The following is a 20,994-nucleotide window of genomic DNA, read 5'->3' as shown; positions in this document are numbered from 1 at the left end:
CTTATCTATAATCGACAGGTTTGCAAACGTAAATAAAATGAATGTTATTAATAACAATAATTATAATTAAATATGCCACAAATATAACAGGTTAGACGTCAAGTAATTCTTAAACCACCCTATCCCCAAGGTTAACTCGTCCCTGCCTCTACACAAAGAAACGATAGACAAACAAAGTGGTGAAAAGAGGGGTGTAAATAGTCTGTAAAGTACAAAGATAATAATATCTTTTCAGATGCCTTTGTGCCGAAGGTTTTTCTTTAATCGAGGCTACCCCTTTGATGTTTACAATATCCTGTTTTTAATATTTACAACTGGAGATAATTTCCGTTTGTTACACAGGTCATGATGATCTAATCAGCAGAAGGAATGTGCTCGACGTTGCCAAGGGCTCATCCCAACTAATTTGGTTCTGATCTCTTTCAGGATGAGTCCCAGTGAATGGCATGACGTGCTTTGTGTTGAACGTGGTAGCGTGGCCGAGCGGTCTAAGGCGCTGGATTTAGGCTCCAGTCTCTGCGGGGGCGTGGGTTCGAATCCCACCGCTGCCAGGAATGTTTTTAGTTTTGGCCATCGATTAGATTGAATACAGAGATTGTACAGAGGTCTGACTGAAAAAGAAGAAAGAGACAATGCAAACGTGATCTGTTCTTGGAGAATGGAGTATATCGGGGACTTGAGGCTTTCCCACAGATCAGGCACTGGATCAAAGCGCTGAATGACAGCAAACACCACTAATTTCAGAACCACGACTGGATTGTTACTCGAGAACTCGGCAGAAGAGTCAAACTGACTCGAAATTAGAACACTATTTCTCTCTTCACAGGTGCTGCATTTCCTCTTTTTCCTTCTGACTTCCAGTGTCAACAGGACAATTGTTTTAATGCAAACGTAGAGCCTATGTTCGCAATGCAGGATTAAGATGGTGATTTTCTAACGGAATTCACATGCGCTTCTCATTAGTCCTCACTCTAACCAGATATCGACAGAATTAACCTGGTTTACCCACGAAACCTGTAAGTTTTATTTTCATTTCAGACTTTCTTCATCAGTGTTAAGTTTCTGCGATAAAGTGACATGTTTCCTTGTAGCACAAGTGACAAGTCAGTCAAGAACAGCTTCGATTGCTGTGAGTTTGAACATTCAATTGACAGTGAGGTGAAATAGTCGCACATGCTGAAATTCACAAAACCCTGCCACCAAACACTGCGGCTCCTGTGAAACGGACAAGACAGCACACGACAGATATTTATGAATGAAACCATCTGTCGTCCATCACATTCTGAACTCTTGCAGGTCGTGTTAGGTGACCTTATTAGTGCGCAGGTAATGCCGAACCCACATTACACGGGGTCTTTTCAGAATTGAAATTAAGAAATATTTCTTCTCAATACACCTGAGGTATTTTGTCCTTAGCTGTTCAATATCTACAGTCACCAGGTTTTGAAATGTAAACACAATTAATTTTATTATTGACAATAATGATAATTATATGTACCACAAAAGCAACAGGTTCGCTGTTAGCCACTTTTTACCAGCTCCCCCCTCCCCAAACAACTTAAACTCGTTCCCCCCAGCTTCGAACTCACACACGTGATAGCCATCGGAGCAACCGATTGTGCTTCTGACTGGAGATGACTTGTTTGTTACACAGTTCTGATAAACTGACGGAACTGGCTCGAGATTGCCAGGGGGTCTTCACAGTGCCTTTGCTTCTGATCCAACGAGAAAATGGTGGAAAATCTCAGCAGGTCTGGCAGCATCCGTAGGGAGAGAAAAGCTGTAACGTTTCGAGTCCAATTACTCTTTGTCAAACTGATCTATCTCAGTATCAAGGAAGGGCACGATTCGGTCTGTATTTGATGTGGTAGCGTGGCCGAGCGGTCTAAGGCGCTGGATTAAGGCTCCAGTCTCTGCGGAGGCGTGGGTTCGAATCCCACCGCTGCCAGTTGTATTTCCTGTTTTGCCATCGACATTACGTTGAACACAGAGGTTGTGCGCTCAGGCTGACTGAAAAAAAAACTGGATCGGCAAGGCAAATTCTTGCAGAAGGGAATGTGTATGAAGCTCATGCCCAGAAATGCCACTGGATCAAATGCTGAATGACAGATGACAACATTGGTTTCAATCAGCAACTCAGTTCTAAATAGAGAACTCTGCAGAAGGGACATGCCGACTTGAAATGAGAACTCGATTTCTCTCTTCATTCATCTGAGGAAAGAGCAGTGCTCCGAAAGCTAGTGATTTGATTCAAACCTGTTGGACTTTAATCTGGTGTTGTCAGACTTCTTACTCTATTTCTCTCATCACAGATGCTGTATTTTCTATTTTCATTTCAGATGTCCGGTTGCCACAGTATAATTATTTCAATGCAATCGCAGAGCTTGTGTTTGTGTCCCAGAATTAAGATGGTGGAATTGGGGTTTTGTAACGGAAAAACGTAGGCTTCTCATCATTCCTGATTCTAACGCGGTGGCCGGAGAATGAACCTGGTTTACCCATGAAACCTACAGGTTTTATTTTCATTTCAGACTTTCTTCATCAGCGTTAAGTTTCTCCGACAAAGTGACATGTTTCCTTGCAGCACTAATGACTGCTTCAGTCAAGAACACCACCGATTGCTGTGAGCTGGAACATTAAATCGACAGTGAGGTGAAATTGGCCTACAAGCTGCAATTTCCAAAATCCACCCACCAAACACTGCGGCTCATGTGAAACGTACAAGACAGCACACGACATATTTTCATCAGTGAAAGCGACTGCCAGACATCACATTCTGAACACTTTACGCAGTTAATTCCAGCCTCACTTGAACCGGAGTCGAAAAACAATTGAAATTATGAATATTTCTTCGAAAAACACCCGAAGTATTTGTTCCTTACCTACTCACTATCTATAATCGACAGGTTTGCAAACGTAAATAAAATGAATGTTATTAATAACAATAATTATAATTAAATATGCCACAAATATAACAGGTTAGACGTCAAGTAATTCTTAAACCACCCTATCCCCAAGGTTAACTCGTCCCTGCCTCTACACAAAGAAACGATAGACAAACAAAGTGGTGAAAAGAGGGGTGTAAATAGTCTGTAAAGTACAAAGATAATAATATCTTTTCAGATGCCTTTGTGCCGAAGGTTTTTCTTTAATCGAGGCTACCCCTTTGATGTTTACAATATCCTGTTTTTAATATTTACAACTGGAGATAATTTCCGTTTGTTACACAGTTCATGATGATCTAATCAGCAGAAGGAATGTGCTCGACGTTGCCAAGGGCTCATCCCAACTAATTTGGTTCTGATCTCTTTCAGGATGAGTCCCAGTGAATGGCATGACGTGCTTTGTGTTGAACGTGGTAGCGTGGCCGAGCGGTCTAAGGCGCTGGATTTAGGCTCCAGTCTCTGCGGGGGCGTGGGTTCGAATCCCACCGCTGCCAGGAATGTTTTTAGTTTTGGCCATAGATTAGATTGAATACAGAGATTGTACAGAGGTCTGACTGAAAAAGAAGAAAGAGACAATGCAAACGTGATCTGTTCTTGGAGAATGGAGTATATCGGGGACTTGAGGCTTTCCCACAGATCAGGCACTGGATCAAAGCGCTGAATGACAGCAAACACCACTAATTTCAGAACCACGACTGGATTGTTACTCGAGAACTCGGCAGAAGAGTCAAACTGACTCGAAATTAGAACACTCTTTCTCTCTTCACAGGTGCTGCATTTCCTCTTTTTCCTTCTGACTTCCAGTGTCAACAGGACAATTGTTTTAATGCAAACGTAGAGCCTATGTTCGCAATGCAGGATTAAGATGGTGATTTTCTAACGGAATTCACATGCGCTTCTCATTAGTCCTCACTCTAACCAGATATCGACAGAATTAACCTGGTTTACCCACGAAACCTGTAAGTTTTATTTTCATTTCAGACTTTCTTCATCAGTGTTAAGTTTCTGCGATAAAGTGACATGTTTCCTTGTAGCACAAGTGACAAGTCAGTCAAGAACAGCTTCGATTGCTGTGAGTTTGAACATTCAATTGACAGTGAGGTGAAATAGTCGCACATGCTGAAATTCACAAAACCCTGCCACCAAACACTGCGGCTCCTGTGAAACGGACAAGACAGCACACGACAGATATTTATGAATGAAACCATCTGTCGTCCATCACATTCTGAACTCTTGCAGGTCGTGTTAGGTGACCTTATTAGTGCGCAGGTAATGCCGAACCCACATTACACGGGGTCTTTTCAGAATTGAAATTAAGAAATATTTCTTCTCAATACACCTGAGCTTTTTTGTCCTTAGCTGTTCAATATCTACAGTCACCAGGTTTTGAAATGTAAACACAATTAATTTTATTATTGACAATAATGATAATTATATGTACCACAAAAGCAACAGGTTCGCTGTTAGCCACTTTTTACCAGCGCCCCCCTCCCCAAACAACTTAAACTCGTTCCCCCCAGCTTCGAACTCACACACGTGATAGCCATCGGAGCAACCGATTGTGCTTCTGACTGGAGATGACTTGTTTGTTACACAGTTCTGATAAACTGACGGAACTGGCTCGAGATTGCCAGGGGGTCTTCACAGTGCCTTTGCTTCTGATCCAACGAGAAAATGGTGGAAAATCTCAGCAGGTCTGGCAGCATCCGTAGGGAGAGAAAAGCTGTAACGTTTCGAGTCCAATTACTCTTTGTCAAACTGATCTATCTCAGTATCAAGGAAGGGCACGATTCGGTCTGTATTTGATGTGGTAGCGTGGCCGAGCGGTCTAAGGCGGCGGATTAAGGCTCCAGTCTCTGCGGAGGCGTGGGTTCGAATCCCACCGCTGCCAGTTGTATTTCCTGTTTTGCCATCGACATTACGTTGAACACAGAGGTTGTGCGCTCAGGCTGACTGAAAAAAAAACTGGATCGGCAAGTCAAATTCTTGCAGAAGGGAATGTGTATGGAGCTCATGCCCAGAAATGCCACTGGATCAAATGCTGAATGACAGATGACAACATTGGTTTCAATCAGCAACTCAGTTCTAAATAGAGAACTCTGCAGAAGGGACATGCCGACTTGAAATGAGAACTCGATTTCTCTCTTCATTCATCTGAGGAAAGAGCAGTGCTCCGAAAGCTAGTGATTTGATTCAAACCTGTTGGACTTTAATCTGGTGTTGTCAGACTTCTTACTCTATTTCTCTCATCACAGATGCTGTATTTTCTATTTTCATTTCAGATGTCCGGTTGCCACAGTATAATTATTTCAATGCAATCGCAGAGCTTGTGTTTGTGTCCCAGAATTAAGATGGTGGAATTGGGGTTTTGTAACGGAAAAACGTAGGCTTCTCATCATTCCTGATTCTAACGCGGTGGCCGGAGAATGAACCTGGTTTACCCATGAAACCTACAGGTTTTATTTTCATTTCAGACTTTCTTCATCAGCGTTAAGTTTCTCCGACAAAGTGACATGTTTCCTTGCAGCACTAATGACTGCTTCAGTCAAGAACACCACCGATTGCTGTGAGCTGGAACATTAAATCGACAGTGAGGTGAAATTGGCCTACAAGCTGCAATTTCCAAAATCCACCCACCAAACACTGCGGCTCATGTGAAACGTACAAGACAGCACACGACATATTTTCATCAGTGAAAGCGACTGCCAGACATCACATTCTGAACACTTTACGCAGTTAATTCCAGCCTCACTTGAACCGGAGTCGAAAAACAATTGAAATTATGAATATTTCTTCGAAAAACACCCGAAGTATTTGTTCCTTACCTACTCACTATCTATAATCGACAGGTTTGCAAACGTAAATAAAATGAATGTTATTAATAACAATAATTATAATTAAATATGCCACAAATATAACAGGTTAGACGTCAAGTAATTCTTAAACCACCCTATCCCCAAGGTTAACTCGTCCCTGCCTCTACACAAAGAAACGATAGACAAACAAAGTGGTGAAAAGAGGGGTGTAAATAGTCTGTAAAGTACAAAGATAATAATATCTTTTCAGATGCCTTTGTGCCGAAGGTTTTTCTTTAATCGAGGCTACCCCTTTGATGTTTACAATATCCTGTTTTTAATATTTACAACTGGAGATAATTTCCGTTTGTTACACAGTTCATGATGATCTAATCAGCAGAAGGAATGTGCTCGACGTTGCCAAGGGCTCATCCCAACTAATTTGGTTCTGATCTCTTTCAGGATGAGTCCCAGTGAATGGCATGACGTGCTTTGTGTTGAACGTGGTAGCGTGGCCGAGCGGTCTAAGGCGCTGGATTTAGGCTCCAGTCTCTGCGGGGGCGTGGGTTCGAATCCCACCGCTGCCAGGAATGTTTTTAGTTTTGGCCATAGATTAGATTGAATACAGAGATTGTACAGAGGTCTGACTGAAAAAGAAGAAAGAGACAATGCAAACGTGATCTGTTCTTGGAGAATGGAGTATATCGGGGACTTGAGGCTTTCCCACAGATCAGGCACTGGATCAAAGCGCTGAATGACAGCAAACACCACTAATTTCAGAACCACGACTGGATTGTTACTCGAGAACTCGGCAGAAGAGTCAAACTGACTCGAAATTAGAACACTATTTCTCTCTTCACAGGTGCTGCATTTCCTCTTTTTCCTTCTGACTTCCAGTGTCAACAGGACAATTGTTTTAATGCAAACGTAGAGCCTATGTTCGCAATGCAGGATTAAGATGGTGATTTTCTAACGGAATTCACATGCGCTTCTCATTAGTCCTCACTCTAACCAGATATCGACAGAATTAACCTGGTTTACCCACGAAACCTGTAAGTTTTATTTTCATTTCAGACTTTCTTCATCAGTGTTAAGTTTCTGCGATAAAGTGACATGTTTCCTTGTAGCACAAGTGACAAGTCAGTCAAGAACAGCTTCGATTGCTGTGAGTTTGAACATTCAATTGACAGTGAGGTGAAATAGTCGCACATGCTGAAATTCACAAAACCCTGCCACCAAACACTGCGGCTCCTGTGAAACGGACAAGACAGCACACGACAGATATTTATGAATGAAACCATCTGTCGTCCATCACATTCTGAACTCTTGCAGGTCGTGTTAGGTGACCTTATTAGTGCGCAGGTAATGCCGAACCCACATTACACGGGGTCTTTTCAGAATTGAAATTAAGAAATATTTCTTCTCAATACACCTGAGGTATTTTGTCCTTAGCTGTTCAATATCTACAGTCACCAGGTTTTGAAATGTAAACACAATTAATTTTATTATTGACAATAATGATAATTATATGTACCACAAAAGCAACAGGTTCGCTGTTAGCCACTTTTTACCAGCGCCCCCCTCCCCAAACAACTTAAACTCGTTCCCCCCAGCTTCGAACTCACACACGTGATAGCCATCGGAGCAACCGATTGTGCTTCTGACTGGAGATGACTTGTAAACTGACGGAACTGGCTCGAGATTGCCAGGGGGTCTTCACAGTGCCTTTGCTTCTGATCCAACGAGAAAATGGTGGAAAATCTCAGCAGGTCTGGCAGCATCCGTCGGGAGAGAAAAGCTGTAACGTTTCGAGTCCAATTACTCTTTGTCAAACTGATCTATCCCAGTATCAAGGAAGGGCACGATTCGGTCTGTATTTGATGTGGTAGCGTGGCCGAGCGGTCTAAGGCGCTGGATTAAGGCTCCAGTCTCTGCGGAGGCGTGGGTTCGAATCCCACCCCTGCCAGCTGTATTTCCTGTTTTGCCATCGACATTACGTTGAACACAGAGGTTGTGCGCTCAGGCTGACTGAAAAAAAAACTGGATCGGCAAGGCAAATTCTTGCAGAAGGGAATGTGTGTGGAGCTCATGCCCAGAAATGCCACTGGATCAAATGCTGAATGACAGATGACAACATTGGTTTCAATCAGCAACTCAGTTCTAAATAGAGAACTCTGCAGAAGGGACATGCCGACTTGAAATGAGAACTCGATTTCTCTCTTCATTCATCTGAGGAAAGAGCAGTGCTCCGAAAGCTAGTGATTTGATTCAAACCTGTTGGACTTTAATCTGGTGTTGTCAGACTTCTTACTCTATTTCTCTCATCACAGATGCTGTATTTTCTATTTTCATTTCAGATGTCCGGTTGCCACAGTATAATTATTTCAATGCAATCGCAGAGCTTGTGTTTGTGTCCCAGAATTAAGATGGTGGAATTGGGGTTTTGTAACGGAAAAACGTAGGCTTCTCATCATTCCTGATTCTAACGCGGTGGCCGGAGAATGAACCTGGTTTACCCATGAAACCTACAGGTTTTATTTTCATTTCAGACTTTCTTCATCAGCGTTAAGTTTCTCCGACAAAGTGACATGTTTCCTTGCAGCACTAATGACTGCTTCAGTCAAGAACACCACCGATTGCTGTGAGCTGGAACATTAAATCGACAGTGAGGTGAAATTGGCCTACAAGCTGCAATTTCCAAAATCCACCCACCAAACACTGCGGCTCATGTGAAACGTACAAGACAGCACACGACATATTTTCATCAGTGAAAGCGACTGCCAGACATCACATTCTGAACACTTTACGCAGTTAATTCCAGCCTCACTTGAACCGGAGTCGAAAAACAATTGAAATTATGAATATTTCTTCGAAAAACACCCGAAGTATTTGTTCCTTACCTACTCACTATCTATAATCGACAGGTTTGCAAACGTAAATAAAATGAATGTTATTAATAACAATAATTATAATTAAATATGCCACAAATATAACAGGTTAGACGTCAAGTAATTCTTAAACCACCCTATCCCCAAGGTTAACTCGTCCCTGCCTCTACACAAAGAAACGATAGACAAACAAAGTGGTGAAAAGAGGGGTGTAAATAGTCTGTAAAGTACAAAGATAATAATATCTTTTCAGATGCCTTTGTGCCGAAGGTTTTTCTTTAATCGAGGCTACCCCTTTGATGTTTACAATATCCTGTTTTTAATATTTACAACTGGAGATAATTTCCGTTTGTTACACAGTTCATGATGATCTAATCAGCAGAAGGAATGTGCTCGACGTTGCCAAGGGCTCATCCCAACTAATTTGGTTCTGATCTCTTTCAGGATGAGTCCCAGTGAATGGCATGACGTGCTTTGTGTTGAACGTGGTAGCGTGGCCGAGCGGTCTAAGGCGCTGGATTTAGGCTCCAGTCTCTGCGGGGGCGTGGGTTCGAATCCCACCGCTGCCAGGAATGTTTTTAGTTTTGGCCATAGATTAGATTGAATACAGAGATTGTACAGAGGTCTGACTGAAAAAGAAGAAAGAGACAATGCAAACGTGATCTGTTCTTGGAGAATGGAGTATATCGGGGACTTGAGGCTTTCCCACAGATCAGGCACTGGATCAAAGCGCTGAATGACAGCAAACACCACTAATTTCAGAACCACGACTGGATTGTTACTCGAGAACTCGGCAGAAGAGTCAAACTGACTCGAAATTAGAACACTCTTTCTCTCTTCACAGGTGCTGCATTTCCTCTTTTTCCTTCTGACTTCCAGTGTCAACAGGACAATTGTTTTAATGCAAACGTAGAGCCTATGTTCGCAATGCAGGATTAAGATGGTGATTTTTTAACGGAATTCACATGCGTTTCTCATTAGTCCTCACTCTAACCAGATATCGACAGAATTAACCTGGTTTACCCACGAAACCTGTAAGTTTTATTTTCATTTCAGACTTTCTTCATCAGTGTTAAGTTTCTGCGATAAAGTGACATGTTTCCTTGTAGCACAAGTGACAAGTCAGTCAAGAACAGCTTCGATTGCTGTGAGTTTGAACATTCAATTGACAGTGAGGTGAAATAGTCGCACATGCTGAAATTCACAAAACCCTGCCACCAAACACTGCGGCTCCTGTGAAACGGACAAGACAGCACACGACAGATATTTATGAATGAAACCATCTGTCGTCCATCACATTCTGAACTCTTGCAGGTCGTGTTAGGTGACCTTATTAGTGCGCAGGTAATGCCGAACCCACATTACACGGGGTCTTTTCAGAATTGAAATTAAGAAATATTTCTTCTCAATACACCTGAGGTATTTTGTCCTTAGCTGTTCAATATCTACAGTCACCTGGTTTTGAAATGTAAACACAATTAATTTTATTATTGACAATAATGATAATTATATGTACCACAAAAGCAACAGGTTAGCTGTTAGCTACTTTTTACCCGCGCCCCCCTCCCCAAACAACTTAAACTCGTTCCCCCCAGCTTCGAACTCACACACGTGATAGCCATCGGAGCAACCGATTGTGCTTCTGACTGGAGATGACTTGTTTGTTACACAGTTCTGATAAACTGACGGAACTGGCTCGAGATTGCCAAGGGGTCTTCACAATGCCTTTGCTTCTGATCCAACGAGAAAATGGTGGAAAATCTCAGCAGGTCTGGCAGCATCTGTAGGGAGAGAAAAGCTGTAACGTTTCGAGTCCAATTACTCTTTGTCAAACTGATCTATCTCAGTATCAAGGAAGGGCACGATTCGGTCCGAATTTGATGTGGTAGCGTGGCCGAGCGGTCTAAGGCGCTGGATTAAGGCTCCAGTCTCTGCGGAGGCGTGGGTTCGAATCCCACCGCTGCCAGTTGTATTTCCTGTTTTGTCATCGACATTACGTTGAACACAGAGGTTGTGCGCTCAGGCTGACTGAAAAAAAAACTGGATCGGCAAGGCAAATTCTTGCAGAAGGGAATGTGTGTGGGGCTCATGCCCAGAAATGCCACTGGATCAAATGCTGAATGACAGATGACAACATTGGTTTCAATCAGCAACTCAGTTCTAAATAGAGAACTCTGCAGAAGGGACATGCCGACTTGAAATGAGAACTCGATTTCTCTCTTCATTCATCTGAGGAAAGAGCAGTGCTCCGAAAGCTAGTGATTTGATTCAAACCTGTTGGACTTTAATCTGGTGTTGTAAGACTTCTTACGCTATTTCTCTCATCACAGATGCTGTATTTTCTATTTTCATTTCAGATCTCCGGTAGCCACAGTATAATTATTTCAATGCAATCGCAGAGCTTGTGTTTGTGTCCCAGAATTAAGATGGTGGAATTGGGGTTTTGTAACGGAAAAACGTAGGCTTCTCATCATTCCTGATTCTAACGCGATGGCCGGAGAATTAACCTGGTTTACCCATGAAACCTACACGTTTAATTTTCATTTCAGACTTTCTTCATCAGCGTTAAGTTTCTCCGACAAAGTGACATGTTTCCTTGCAGCACTAGTGACTGCTTCAGTCAAGAACACCACCGATTGCTGTGAGCTGGAACATTAAATCGACAGTGAGGTGAAATTGGCCTACAAGCTGCAATTTCCAAAATCCACCCACCAAACACTGCGGCTCATGTGAAACGTACAAGACAGCACACGACATATTTTCATCAGTGAAAGCGACTGCCAGACATCACATTCTGAACACTTTACGCAGTTAATTCCAGCCTCACTTGAACCGGAGTCGAAAAACAATTGAAATTATGAATATTTCTTCGAAAAACACCCGAAGTATTTGTTCCTTACGTACTCACTATCTATAATCGACAGGTTTGCAAACGTAAATAAAATGAATGTTATTAATAACAATAATTATAATTAAATATGCCACAAATATAACAGGTTAGACGTCAACTAATTCTTAAAACACCCTATCCCCAAGGTTAACTCGTCCCTGCCTCTACACAAAGAAACGATAGACAAACAAAGTGGTGAAAAGAGGGGTGTAAATAGTCTGTAAAGTACAAAGATAATAATATCTTTTCAGATGCCTTTGTGCCGAAGGTTTTTCTTTAATCGAGGCTACCCCTTTGATGTTTACAATATCCTGTTTTAATATTTACAACTGGAGATGGTTTCCGTTTGTTACACAGTTCATGATGAACTAATCAGCAGAAGGATAGTGCTCGACGTTGCCAAGGGCTCATCCCAACTAATTTGGTTCTGATCTCTTTCAGGATGAGTGCCAGTGAATGGCATGACGTGCTTCGCGTTGAACGTGGTAGCGTGGCCCAGCGGTCTAAGGCGCTGGATTTAGGCTCCAGTCTCTGCGGGGGCGTGGGTTCGAATCCCACCGCTGCCAGGAATGTTTTTAGTTTTGGCCATAGATTAGATTGAATACAGAGATTGTCCAGAGATCTGACTGAAAAAGAAGAAAGAGACAATGCAAACGTGATCTGTTCTTGGAGAATGGAGTATATCGGTGACTTGAGGCTTTCCCACAGATCAGGCACTGGATCAAAGCGCTGAATGACAGCAAACACCACTAATTTCAGAACCACGACTGGATTGTTAATCGAGAACTCGGCAGAAGAGTCAAACTGACTCGAAATTAGAACACTCTTTCTCTCTTCACAGGTGCTGCATTTCCTCTGTTTCCTTCTGACTTCCAGTGTCAACAGGACAATTGTTTTAATGCAAACGTAGAGCCTATGTTCGCAATGCAGGATTAAGATGGTGATTTTCTAACGGAATTCACATGCGCTTCTCATTAGTCCTCACTCTAACCAGATATCGACTGAATTAACCTGGTTTACCCACGAAACCTGTAAGTTTTATTTTCATTTCAGACTTTCTTCATCAGCGTTAAGTTTCTGCGATAAAGTGACATGTTTCCTTGTAGCACAAGTGACAAGTCAGTCAAGAACAGCTTCGATTGCTGTGAGTTTGAACATTCAATTGACAGTGAGGTGAAATAGTCGCACATGCTGAAATTCACAAAACCCTGCCACCAAACACTGCGGCTCTTGTGAAACGGACAAGACAGCACACGACAGATATTTATGAATGAAACCATCTGTCGTCCATCACATTCTGAACTCTTGCAGGTCGTGTTAGGTGACCTTATTAGTGCGCAGGTAATGCCGAACCCACATTACACGGGGTCTTTTCAGAATTGAAATTAAGAAATATTTCTTCTCAATACACCTGAGGTATTTTGTCCTTAGCTGTTCAATATCTACAGTCACCAGGTTTTGAAATGTAAACACAATTAATTTTATTATTGACAATAATGATAATTATATGTACCACAAAAGCAACAGGTTAGCTGTTAGCTACATTTTACCCGCGCCCCCCTCCCCAAACAACTTAAACTCGTTCCCCCCAGCTTCGAACTCACACACGTGATAGCCATCGGAGCAACCCATTGTGCTTCTGACTGGAGATGACTTGTTTGTTACACAGTTCTGATAAGCTGACGGAGTTGGCTCGAGATTGCCAAGGGGTCTTCACAATGCCTTTGCTTCTGATCCAACGAGAAATTGTTTGTGTCCCAGAATTAAGATGGTGGAATTGGGGTTTTGTAACGGAAACACGTAGGCTTCTCATCATTCCTGATTCTAACCAGGTGGCCGGAGAATTAACCTGGTTTACCCATGTAACCTACAGGTTTTATTTTCATTTCAGACTTTCTTTATCAGCGTTAAATTTCTCCGACAAAGTGACATGTTTCCTTGCTTAGTGCTTAGTGACTCCTTCAGTCAAGAACACCACCGATCGCTGTGAGCTGGAACATTAAATCGACAGTGAGGTGAAATTGGCCCACAAGCTGCAATTTCCAAAATCCACCCACCAAACACTGCGGCTCATGTGAAACGTACAAGACAGCACACGACATATTTTCATCAGTGAAAGCGACTGCCAGACATCACATTCTGAACACTTTACGCAGTTAATTCCAACCCCACTTGACCCGATGTCGAAAAACAATTGAAATTATTAATATTTATTCGAAGGTTTGCAAACGTAAATGCAATTAATGTTATTAATAACAATAATTATAATTAAATATGCCACAAATACAACAGGTTAGACGTTAGCTAATTTTTAAATCGCCCAATCCACAAGGTTAACTCGTCCCTGCCTCTGCCCAAACACACGATAGACAAACAAAGTGGTGAAAAGAGGGGTGTAAAATAGTCTGTAAAGTACAAATATAATAATATCTTTTCAGATGCCTTTGTGCCGAACATCTTTCTTTAATTGACGCTATCCCTTCGAGGTTTACAATGTCCTGTTGTCATATTTATAACTGGAGATGTTTTCTGTTTGTGACACAGTTCATGAAGACGGAGCAGGGTCGACGTTGCCAAAGGCTCACCCCAGCGACATTGCTTCTGATCTATTTCAGGATGAGTGCCAGTGAAGGGCATGATGAGCTTTGTGCTTAATGTGGTAGCGTAGCCGAGGGGTATAACGCGCTGAATATAGACTCCAGACTTTGCGTGGGCGTTGGTTCGACTCCTACCGGAACCCTTTTAGTTTTGGCCATACATTAGAATGAATACAGTGGGTGTGCACTGTATCTGACTGAAAAAGAAGAAAGAGACAATGCAATCGCGATCTGTTCTTTGGGGATGAAGTGTGTGGGGGCTTGAGGCTCTTTCACAGATCTGGCACTGGATCAAAACGATGAATGACAGACAACACCACTAATTTCAGAACCACGACTGGATTGTTACTCGAAAACTCGGCAGAAGAGTCAAACTGACTCGAAATTAGAACTCTCTTTCTCTCTTCACAGATGCTGCATTTTCTCTTTTCCCTTCTGATTTCCAGTGTCAACAGGATAATTGTTTTAATGCAAACGTTGAGCCTATATTCGCAATGCAGAATTAAAATGGTGGGCTTGCGATTTTCAAACGGAATTCACGTACGCTTCTCATTATTCCTCATTCTGACCAATACCTACAGAATTAACCTGGTTTACCCACGAAACCTGTAAGTTTTATTTTCATTTCAGACTTTCTTCATCAGCGTTAAGTTTCTGCGATAAAGTGACATGTTTCCTTGCAGCACAAGAGACAAGTCAGTCAAGAACAGCATCGATTGCTGTGAGTTGGAACGTTCAATTGACAGTGAGATGAAATAGTCGCACAAGCTGAAATTCCCCAAACCCGCCCCCCAAACACTGCGGCTCCTGTGAAACGGACAAGACAGAACACGACAGATATTTATTAGTGAAAGGAACTGCCGCCCATCACATTCTGAACTCTTTCGTCGTGTTACGGTCACCTGACTAGCGCGCAGTTAATGCCGAACCCACAGTACACGGAGTCTTTTCAGAATTGAAATTAATAAATATTTATTCGAAAAACACCTGAAGTATTTTGTCCTTAGCTGTTCAATATCTACATTCACCAGGTTTTGAAATGTAAACACAATTAATTTTATTATTGACAAGAATGATAATTACATATACCACAAAATGTAGAGTTTAGCTGTCAGCTAATTCTTAACCGCGACCCGCAACACACTTTAACTCGTCCCAGCTTCTAACTCGCACACGTGATAGCTCGCCATCGTTGTATTTCTGACTGGAGATGACTTGTTTGTTACACAGTTCTGATTAGCTGAGGGAGCATGCTCGAGATTGCCAAGGGCTCTTCACAATGCCCTTGCTTCTGATCGAAAGAGAAAATGCTGGAAAATCTCAGCAGGTCTGGCAGGAACTAGAGGGAGAGAAAAGAACTAACGTTTCGAGTACAATGACTCTTCGTCAAACTGATCTATCTCTGTATCACGGAAGGACACGATTCGGTAAGAGTTTTATGTAGTAGCGCGGCTGAGCGGTCTAATGTGCTGGATTACGATTAGAGGCTGTGGGGAAGCGTGGGTTCGAATCCCACCGCTGACAGTTGTATTTACAGTTTTGGCATTTACATTACGTTGAACACGCAGGTTGTGCGCTCAGTCTAACTGAAAAAGAACAAAGAGGAGAGACAAGGTTTTGTTTTCTTGCGGAATGGAGTGTGTGTGGGGCTTGAGGCTCCTGCCCAGATATGGCACTGGATCAAATGCTGAATGACAGACGACAATATTAGTTTCAATTAACAACTGGATTCTAAATAGAGAACTCTGCAGAAGGGACATGCCGACTTGAAATGAGAACTCGATTTCTCTCTTCATTCACCTGAGGAAGGAGCAGTGCTCCGAAAGCCATGTGATTTGATACAACCTGTTGGACTTTAACCTGGTGTTATAAGACTTCTTGCTCTATTTCTCTCATCACAGGTGCTGTATTTTCAATTTTCATTTCAGATGTCCAGTGGCCACAGTATAATGATTTCAATGCAATCGTAGAGCGTGTGTTTGCATCCCAGAATTAAGATGGTGGAATTGGGGTTTTGTAACGGAAACACTTTTTAAAAAATAAATAATTTTGTTAAGGTTTTCACAAAATATCAACAACAAAATGTAAAAGGAACCCAATAGAATTAAATACAAAACGAAACAAAACAACCCAGTGCCCCCCTCCCCCTATACATAAATAATATATTAACACCCTCCGTAACACAGAGCAAACAGAGCAAATATATACACCCCCTCAGATCTCCCAGTACAGTCAAATACAAATAATATATAACCCCCCCCTTCCCCCCGGGTTGCTGCTGCTGCTGACCATTGTCTACCATTCTGCCAGGAAGCCCAAGAACGGTTGCCACCACCTGAAGAACACTTGGACCGATCCCCTTAAGGCAAATCTCACCCTCTCCAATTTAATAAATCCCGCTATTTTGTTGATCCTGGATTCCATGCTTGGGGGCCTCGCATCCTTCCACTGAAGAAGAATCCTTCGCCGGGCTACCAGAGATGCAAAGGGCAGAATACCAGCCTCTTCCACCTCCTGCCCTCCCGGCTCCTCTGCAACCCCAAATATTGCGAGCCCCCAGCCCGATTTGACCCTGGATCCTACCACCCTTGACACCGTCCTCGCTACGCCCTTCCAAAATGCCTCCAGTGCTGGGCATGCCCTGACCATACGGATGTGGTTTGCTGGGCTCCCTGAGCACCTAACACACCTGTCCTCATCCCCCCAAAACCGGCTCATCCTTGTCCCGGTCATGTGTGCCCTGTGCAGCACCTTAAACTGTATGAGGCTGAGCCTCGCGCACGAAGAGTCAGAGTTCACCCTCCCTAGGGCATGTGCCCACGTCCCCTCCTCGATCTCCTCCCCACCTCCACCGAGGCCTCCTCCTCATCCTGCATCACCTGGTATGTTGCCGAGATCTTGCCTTCTCCAACCCACGCCGCCGAGAGCACCCTGTCCTGTACCGACATATGGATGATCAGGGAATAGTGTAGATGGGCTTTAGAGTGGTTTCACAGGTTGGCGCAACATCGAGGGCCGAAGGGCCTGTACTGCGATGTTCTATGTTCTATGACTGAGCGCACAACGTAACATAGTTCCCAAAACCGTGCATGGTGGCAGCAGCGGGAATTCCACCACTTGCCGCCTGGCAAATGCCCTTATCTGTAGATACCTAAAGGCACTTCCCGGGGGGGAGCCCGTACTTCTCCTCCAGCTCACCAAGGCTCGTGAACTTTCCATCCACAAACAGGTCCCCTAACCTTCTTATCGCTGCCGTGTGCCACACCAAAAACCCTCCATCTATTCGCCCAGGGACAAAACGGTGGTTCCCCCGTATTGGGGTCCACACCGAAGCCCCCACGTCCCTCCTGAGCAGCCTCCATTGCCCCCAAATTTTGAAGGCAGCCGCCATCACCGGGCTCGTGGTATACCTCATTGGAGGGAGTGGCAGCAGCGCCGTTGCCAGCGCCTCCAGGCTCGTACCCTCACAAGACGCCGTCTGCAGCCTCTTCCATGCCACCCGCCCCCATCACCCACTTGCGCACCATCGCCGCATTGGCGGCCCAGTAGTGCCCAAAGAGGTCAGGCAGCGCGAGCCCCCCCCCGTCCCTACTCCGCTCCAGGAACACCCTTCTCACCCTCGGAGTCCCTCGCGCCCACACAAACCCCGTTATGCTCCTGTTGACCCGCCTGAAGAAGGCTTTCGGGATAAGAATGGGGAGGCACAGGAACATGAGCAAAAACCTTGGGTGCACCGTCATCTTGACAGACTCCACCCTACCCGCCAGGGGCAGCGGCAACGCGTCCCACCTCTTAAATTCCTCCTCCACCAGCCTCGTTATTCCTCACTCTAACCAGATATCTACTGAATTAACCTGGTTTACACACGGAACTTGTAGGTTTTATTTTCATTTCAGACTTTCTTCATCAGCATTAAGTTTCTCCGACAAAGTGACATGTTTCCTTCAGTCAAGAACACCACAGCGTGCTGTGAACTGGAACACTAAATCGACAGTGAGGTGACATGTTTCCTTGCAGCACAAGAGACATAATCAGTCAAGAACAGCATCGATTGCTGTGAGTTGGAACATTCAGTTGACAGTGAGGTGAAATAGTCGCACAAGCTGCAGTTTACAAAATCCACCCACCAAACACTGCGGCTCATGTGAAACGTACAAGACAGCACACCACATATTTTCATCAGTGAAAGCGACTGCCAGACATCACATTCTGAACACTTTACGACCCCCTGACTTGTGCGCAGTTAATTCCAGCCCCACGTGACCCGGAGTCGAAAAACAATTGAAATTATTAACATTTCTTCGAAAAACATCTGAAGTATTTGTTCCATATCTGCCCAATATCTATAATCGACAGTTTGCAAATGTAAATACAATTAATGTTATTAGTAACAATAATTATAATTAATTATGTCACAAATACAACAGGTTAGGCGTTAGCTAATTCTTAAACCGCCCACCCCGCGAGGTTAACTCCTCCCTGCCTCTACACAAAAACACGATAGAGAAACAAAGCGGTGAAAAGAGGGGTGTAAAATAGTCTGTAAACTACAAAGATAATAATATCTTCTCAGATGCTTTTGTGCTGAACGCCTTTCTTTAATAGAGGCTATCACTTCGAGGTTTTCAGTGTCATGTTGTAATATTTTTAACTGTAGATTCATTCAATGCTCTGCAGTTATAGAAATATAGCGGCTTTACAGGGGAGAGGGGGAGAGAGAAGCGACAGAAGTCTTCTCTGTTGTAACTTTTCAACTCCTCACTTTTACTGTTCAACTTGAAGATTAATGCCCTGAAACATCGATGGACCAGAACGTTTATCAAGAAAAATGAAGGGGAAATAGGTGATTCAACACGAATGCCCATTCCATCTCTTTCTGTTGCTTAATCACCTCCAGATCCTCTGGCCGTGGAGGTGCAGATACAGTGGGTTCATAGAATCATAGAATTTACAGTTCAGAAGGAGGCCATTCGGCCCACCGAGTCTGCATCGGCCCTTGGAAAGAGCACCCTATTTATTTATTTTAAATATAAATTTTTATTAAAGTTTTGCAACATTTTTCATAATAAGCAATAGTAAAAATACTAACACAACAAAATAGAGTGAATATTAACATAGTGCAGAAAGAGAATATAGGATAGCAATTAACTAGACCTTCCGCGACTCGCCTCAGTCTTCCCACACTCTCCCAATGGAACACTCACACACACCCCCGCCCACTCACTCCTATGGATTGCTGCTGCTGCCTAAATTTAATTTTCCCTGAGAAAGTCGACGAACGGTATTATGCACCCGCCCAACAGCAGCATCTCTGTACACTTGGCAAAATTATTTACACACATAAATAGGCATCTGTTTGTGGTGTTGGCCCTTGCTTCTCCCCGACAGATTTCGCTGCCGTTGTCGTCTCGTGCTCACATCCGTCTTCCCCGTTTTCTTTGTTCCTGTGGATGGCAGGTTTGTTAACGTTTCCCTGCCTCCCCCCTCTACCTCCCTGGCTCTCCTCTATTGTCCCCTGTCTCTTCCCTCTACTCCCCCCCCCCGCACTGTAGTTCACCTTTCCTTCCTCTTAGATTTAGCTGTTCCCGCCCCCGCCCCCCCCCCACCCCTATCTCGCCCTCTCATGCTACTTTCCCCTGTTTCTTGGCTACCTGGCTATTCTTCTGCTTGTTTGTTGGCCACAATCAGGTATGGAACAATTGGTTGAATGGCTCTCATGTTCTGTGGAAGCCGTCGTCTGACCCTCGGATGCCGAATTTGATTTTCTCCATTTGGAGAGATTCCAAGAGGTCGGACAGCCAGTCTGCAGCTTTGGATGGTGCTGCTGACCGCCAGTTGAACAGGATTCTATGGCGGGTGATCAGGGAGGCAAAGGCGAGGGCTTCTGCCCTCCTCCCCAGGAATAGATCTGGCTGGTCTGAAACCCCGAAGACCGCCGCTTTAGGGCATTGGTCCACCCTCACCCCCACCACTTTGGAGCTTGCATCGAAGAAGGCTGTCCAGTACTCCACATGTCTGGGGCAAGACCAGACCATGTGGGCGTGGTTGGCCGTGCCTCCTTGGCACCGTTCACATCTATCCTCCACCTCCAGGAAGAACCAGCTCATACAAGTTCTTGTTAAAGGGGCTTTATGTACCACGTTTAGTTGCGTCAGGCTGAGCCTTGCGCACGTGGAGCTGGGGTTGACCCTGTGCAGTGCTTCGCTCCAGAGTCCCCACCCTATTTCGATCCCCAGGTCCTCCTCCCACTTCATTCTTGTTGTGTCCAGTACGGTGTCGGCCCTTTCTACCAGTCGGTCATAGATGTCGCTACAGTTTCCTTTGTCTTGTATGCTTGCATCCAGTAACTCTTCCAGTAGTGTCTGTCATGGTGTTTGTGGGTATGTCCTTGTCTCCTTTCGTAGGAAGTTTCTTAGTTGCAGGTACCTTAGCTCGTTCCCCCTGGCTAGCTGGAATTTCTCTGTCAGTTCGCCCAGAGTTGCGATCCTGCCGTCCGTGTCTAGGTCCCTGACTGTCAGTGTCCCTCTGTCCTGTCCCCACCTTTTGAAGGTGGCGTCAGTCAGCGCTGGTGTGAGCCTTTGGTTGTTGCAGATGGGCGCTTTGCCCGACATTTTGGTTAGGCCATTTTGCTGCCGTAGTTGGTTTCAGGACTGGAGGGTGGCTTTTACCACCGGGCTGCTGGAGTGTTTCTTAGGTGGGGATGGGAGTGCCACCGTGGCTAGGGCCCGGAGAGAGGTCCGCTTGCAGGAGGTCTCCTCCACGTGCACCCATTCAGCTTCTGGCTCCTTGATCCATCCCCTTGCACTCTCGGCCGTCGCCGCCCTGTGGTAACGTTGTAGGTTTCGGAAGGCTACCCCCTGGGTTTTGTTTTTTGTAAGA

General features: G+C 44.2%; 9 non-coding genes across 9 annotated transcripts; all 9 read left to right on the top strand.

Annotated features, from left to right (window-relative positions):
- The first annotated feature begins 469 nt into the window (after positions 1-469).
- trnal-uag (transfer RNA leucine (anticodon UAG)) lies at positions 470-551 on the top strand. The gene has a single exon. It is a non-coding gene; the product is annotated as a tRNA-Leu (tRNA).
- A 1,315-nt stretch (positions 552-1,866) lies between these two features.
- Positions 1,867-1,948, top strand: trnal-aag (transfer RNA leucine (anticodon AAG)). Its single transcript has one exon. It is a non-coding gene; the product is annotated as a tRNA-Leu (tRNA).
- A 1,409-nt stretch (positions 1,949-3,357) lies between these two features.
- On the top strand, positions 3,358-3,439 carry trnal-uag (transfer RNA leucine (anticodon UAG)). Its single transcript has one exon. It is a non-coding gene; the product is annotated as a tRNA-Leu (tRNA).
- A 1,315-nt stretch (positions 3,440-4,754) lies between these two features.
- Positions 4,755-4,836, top strand: trnal-aag (transfer RNA leucine (anticodon AAG)). Its single transcript has one exon. It is a non-coding gene; the product is annotated as a tRNA-Leu (tRNA).
- Positions 4,837-6,245: 1,409 nt separating this feature from the next.
- On the top strand, positions 6,246-6,327 carry trnal-uag (transfer RNA leucine (anticodon UAG)). The gene has a single exon. It is a non-coding gene; the product is annotated as a tRNA-Leu (tRNA).
- Positions 6,328-7,624: 1,297 nt separating this feature from the next.
- On the top strand, positions 7,625-7,706 carry trnal-aag (transfer RNA leucine (anticodon AAG)). The gene has a single exon. It is a non-coding gene; the product is annotated as a tRNA-Leu (tRNA).
- A 1,409-nt stretch (positions 7,707-9,115) lies between these two features.
- On the top strand, positions 9,116-9,197 carry trnal-uag (transfer RNA leucine (anticodon UAG)). The gene has a single exon. It is a non-coding gene; the product is annotated as a tRNA-Leu (tRNA).
- Positions 9,198-10,512: 1,315 nt separating this feature from the next.
- On the top strand, positions 10,513-10,594 carry trnal-aag (transfer RNA leucine (anticodon AAG)). The gene has a single exon. It is a non-coding gene; the product is annotated as a tRNA-Leu (tRNA).
- A 1,408-nt stretch (positions 10,595-12,002) lies between these two features.
- On the top strand, positions 12,003-12,084 carry trnal-uag (transfer RNA leucine (anticodon UAG)). The gene has a single exon. It is a non-coding gene; the product is annotated as a tRNA-Leu (tRNA).
- The last annotated feature ends 8,910 nt before the right edge of the window (positions 12,085-20,994 follow it).

This window comes from Scyliorhinus torazame, chromosome 5 (assembly GCF_047496885.1).
Source record: "Scyliorhinus torazame isolate Kashiwa2021f chromosome 5, sScyTor2.1, whole genome shotgun sequence".
Classification (NCBI taxonomy): Eukaryota; Metazoa; Chordata; class Chondrichthyes; order Carcharhiniformes; family Scyliorhinidae; genus Scyliorhinus; species Scyliorhinus torazame.
This window is presented reverse-complemented; position numbering and strand designations above follow the sequence as displayed.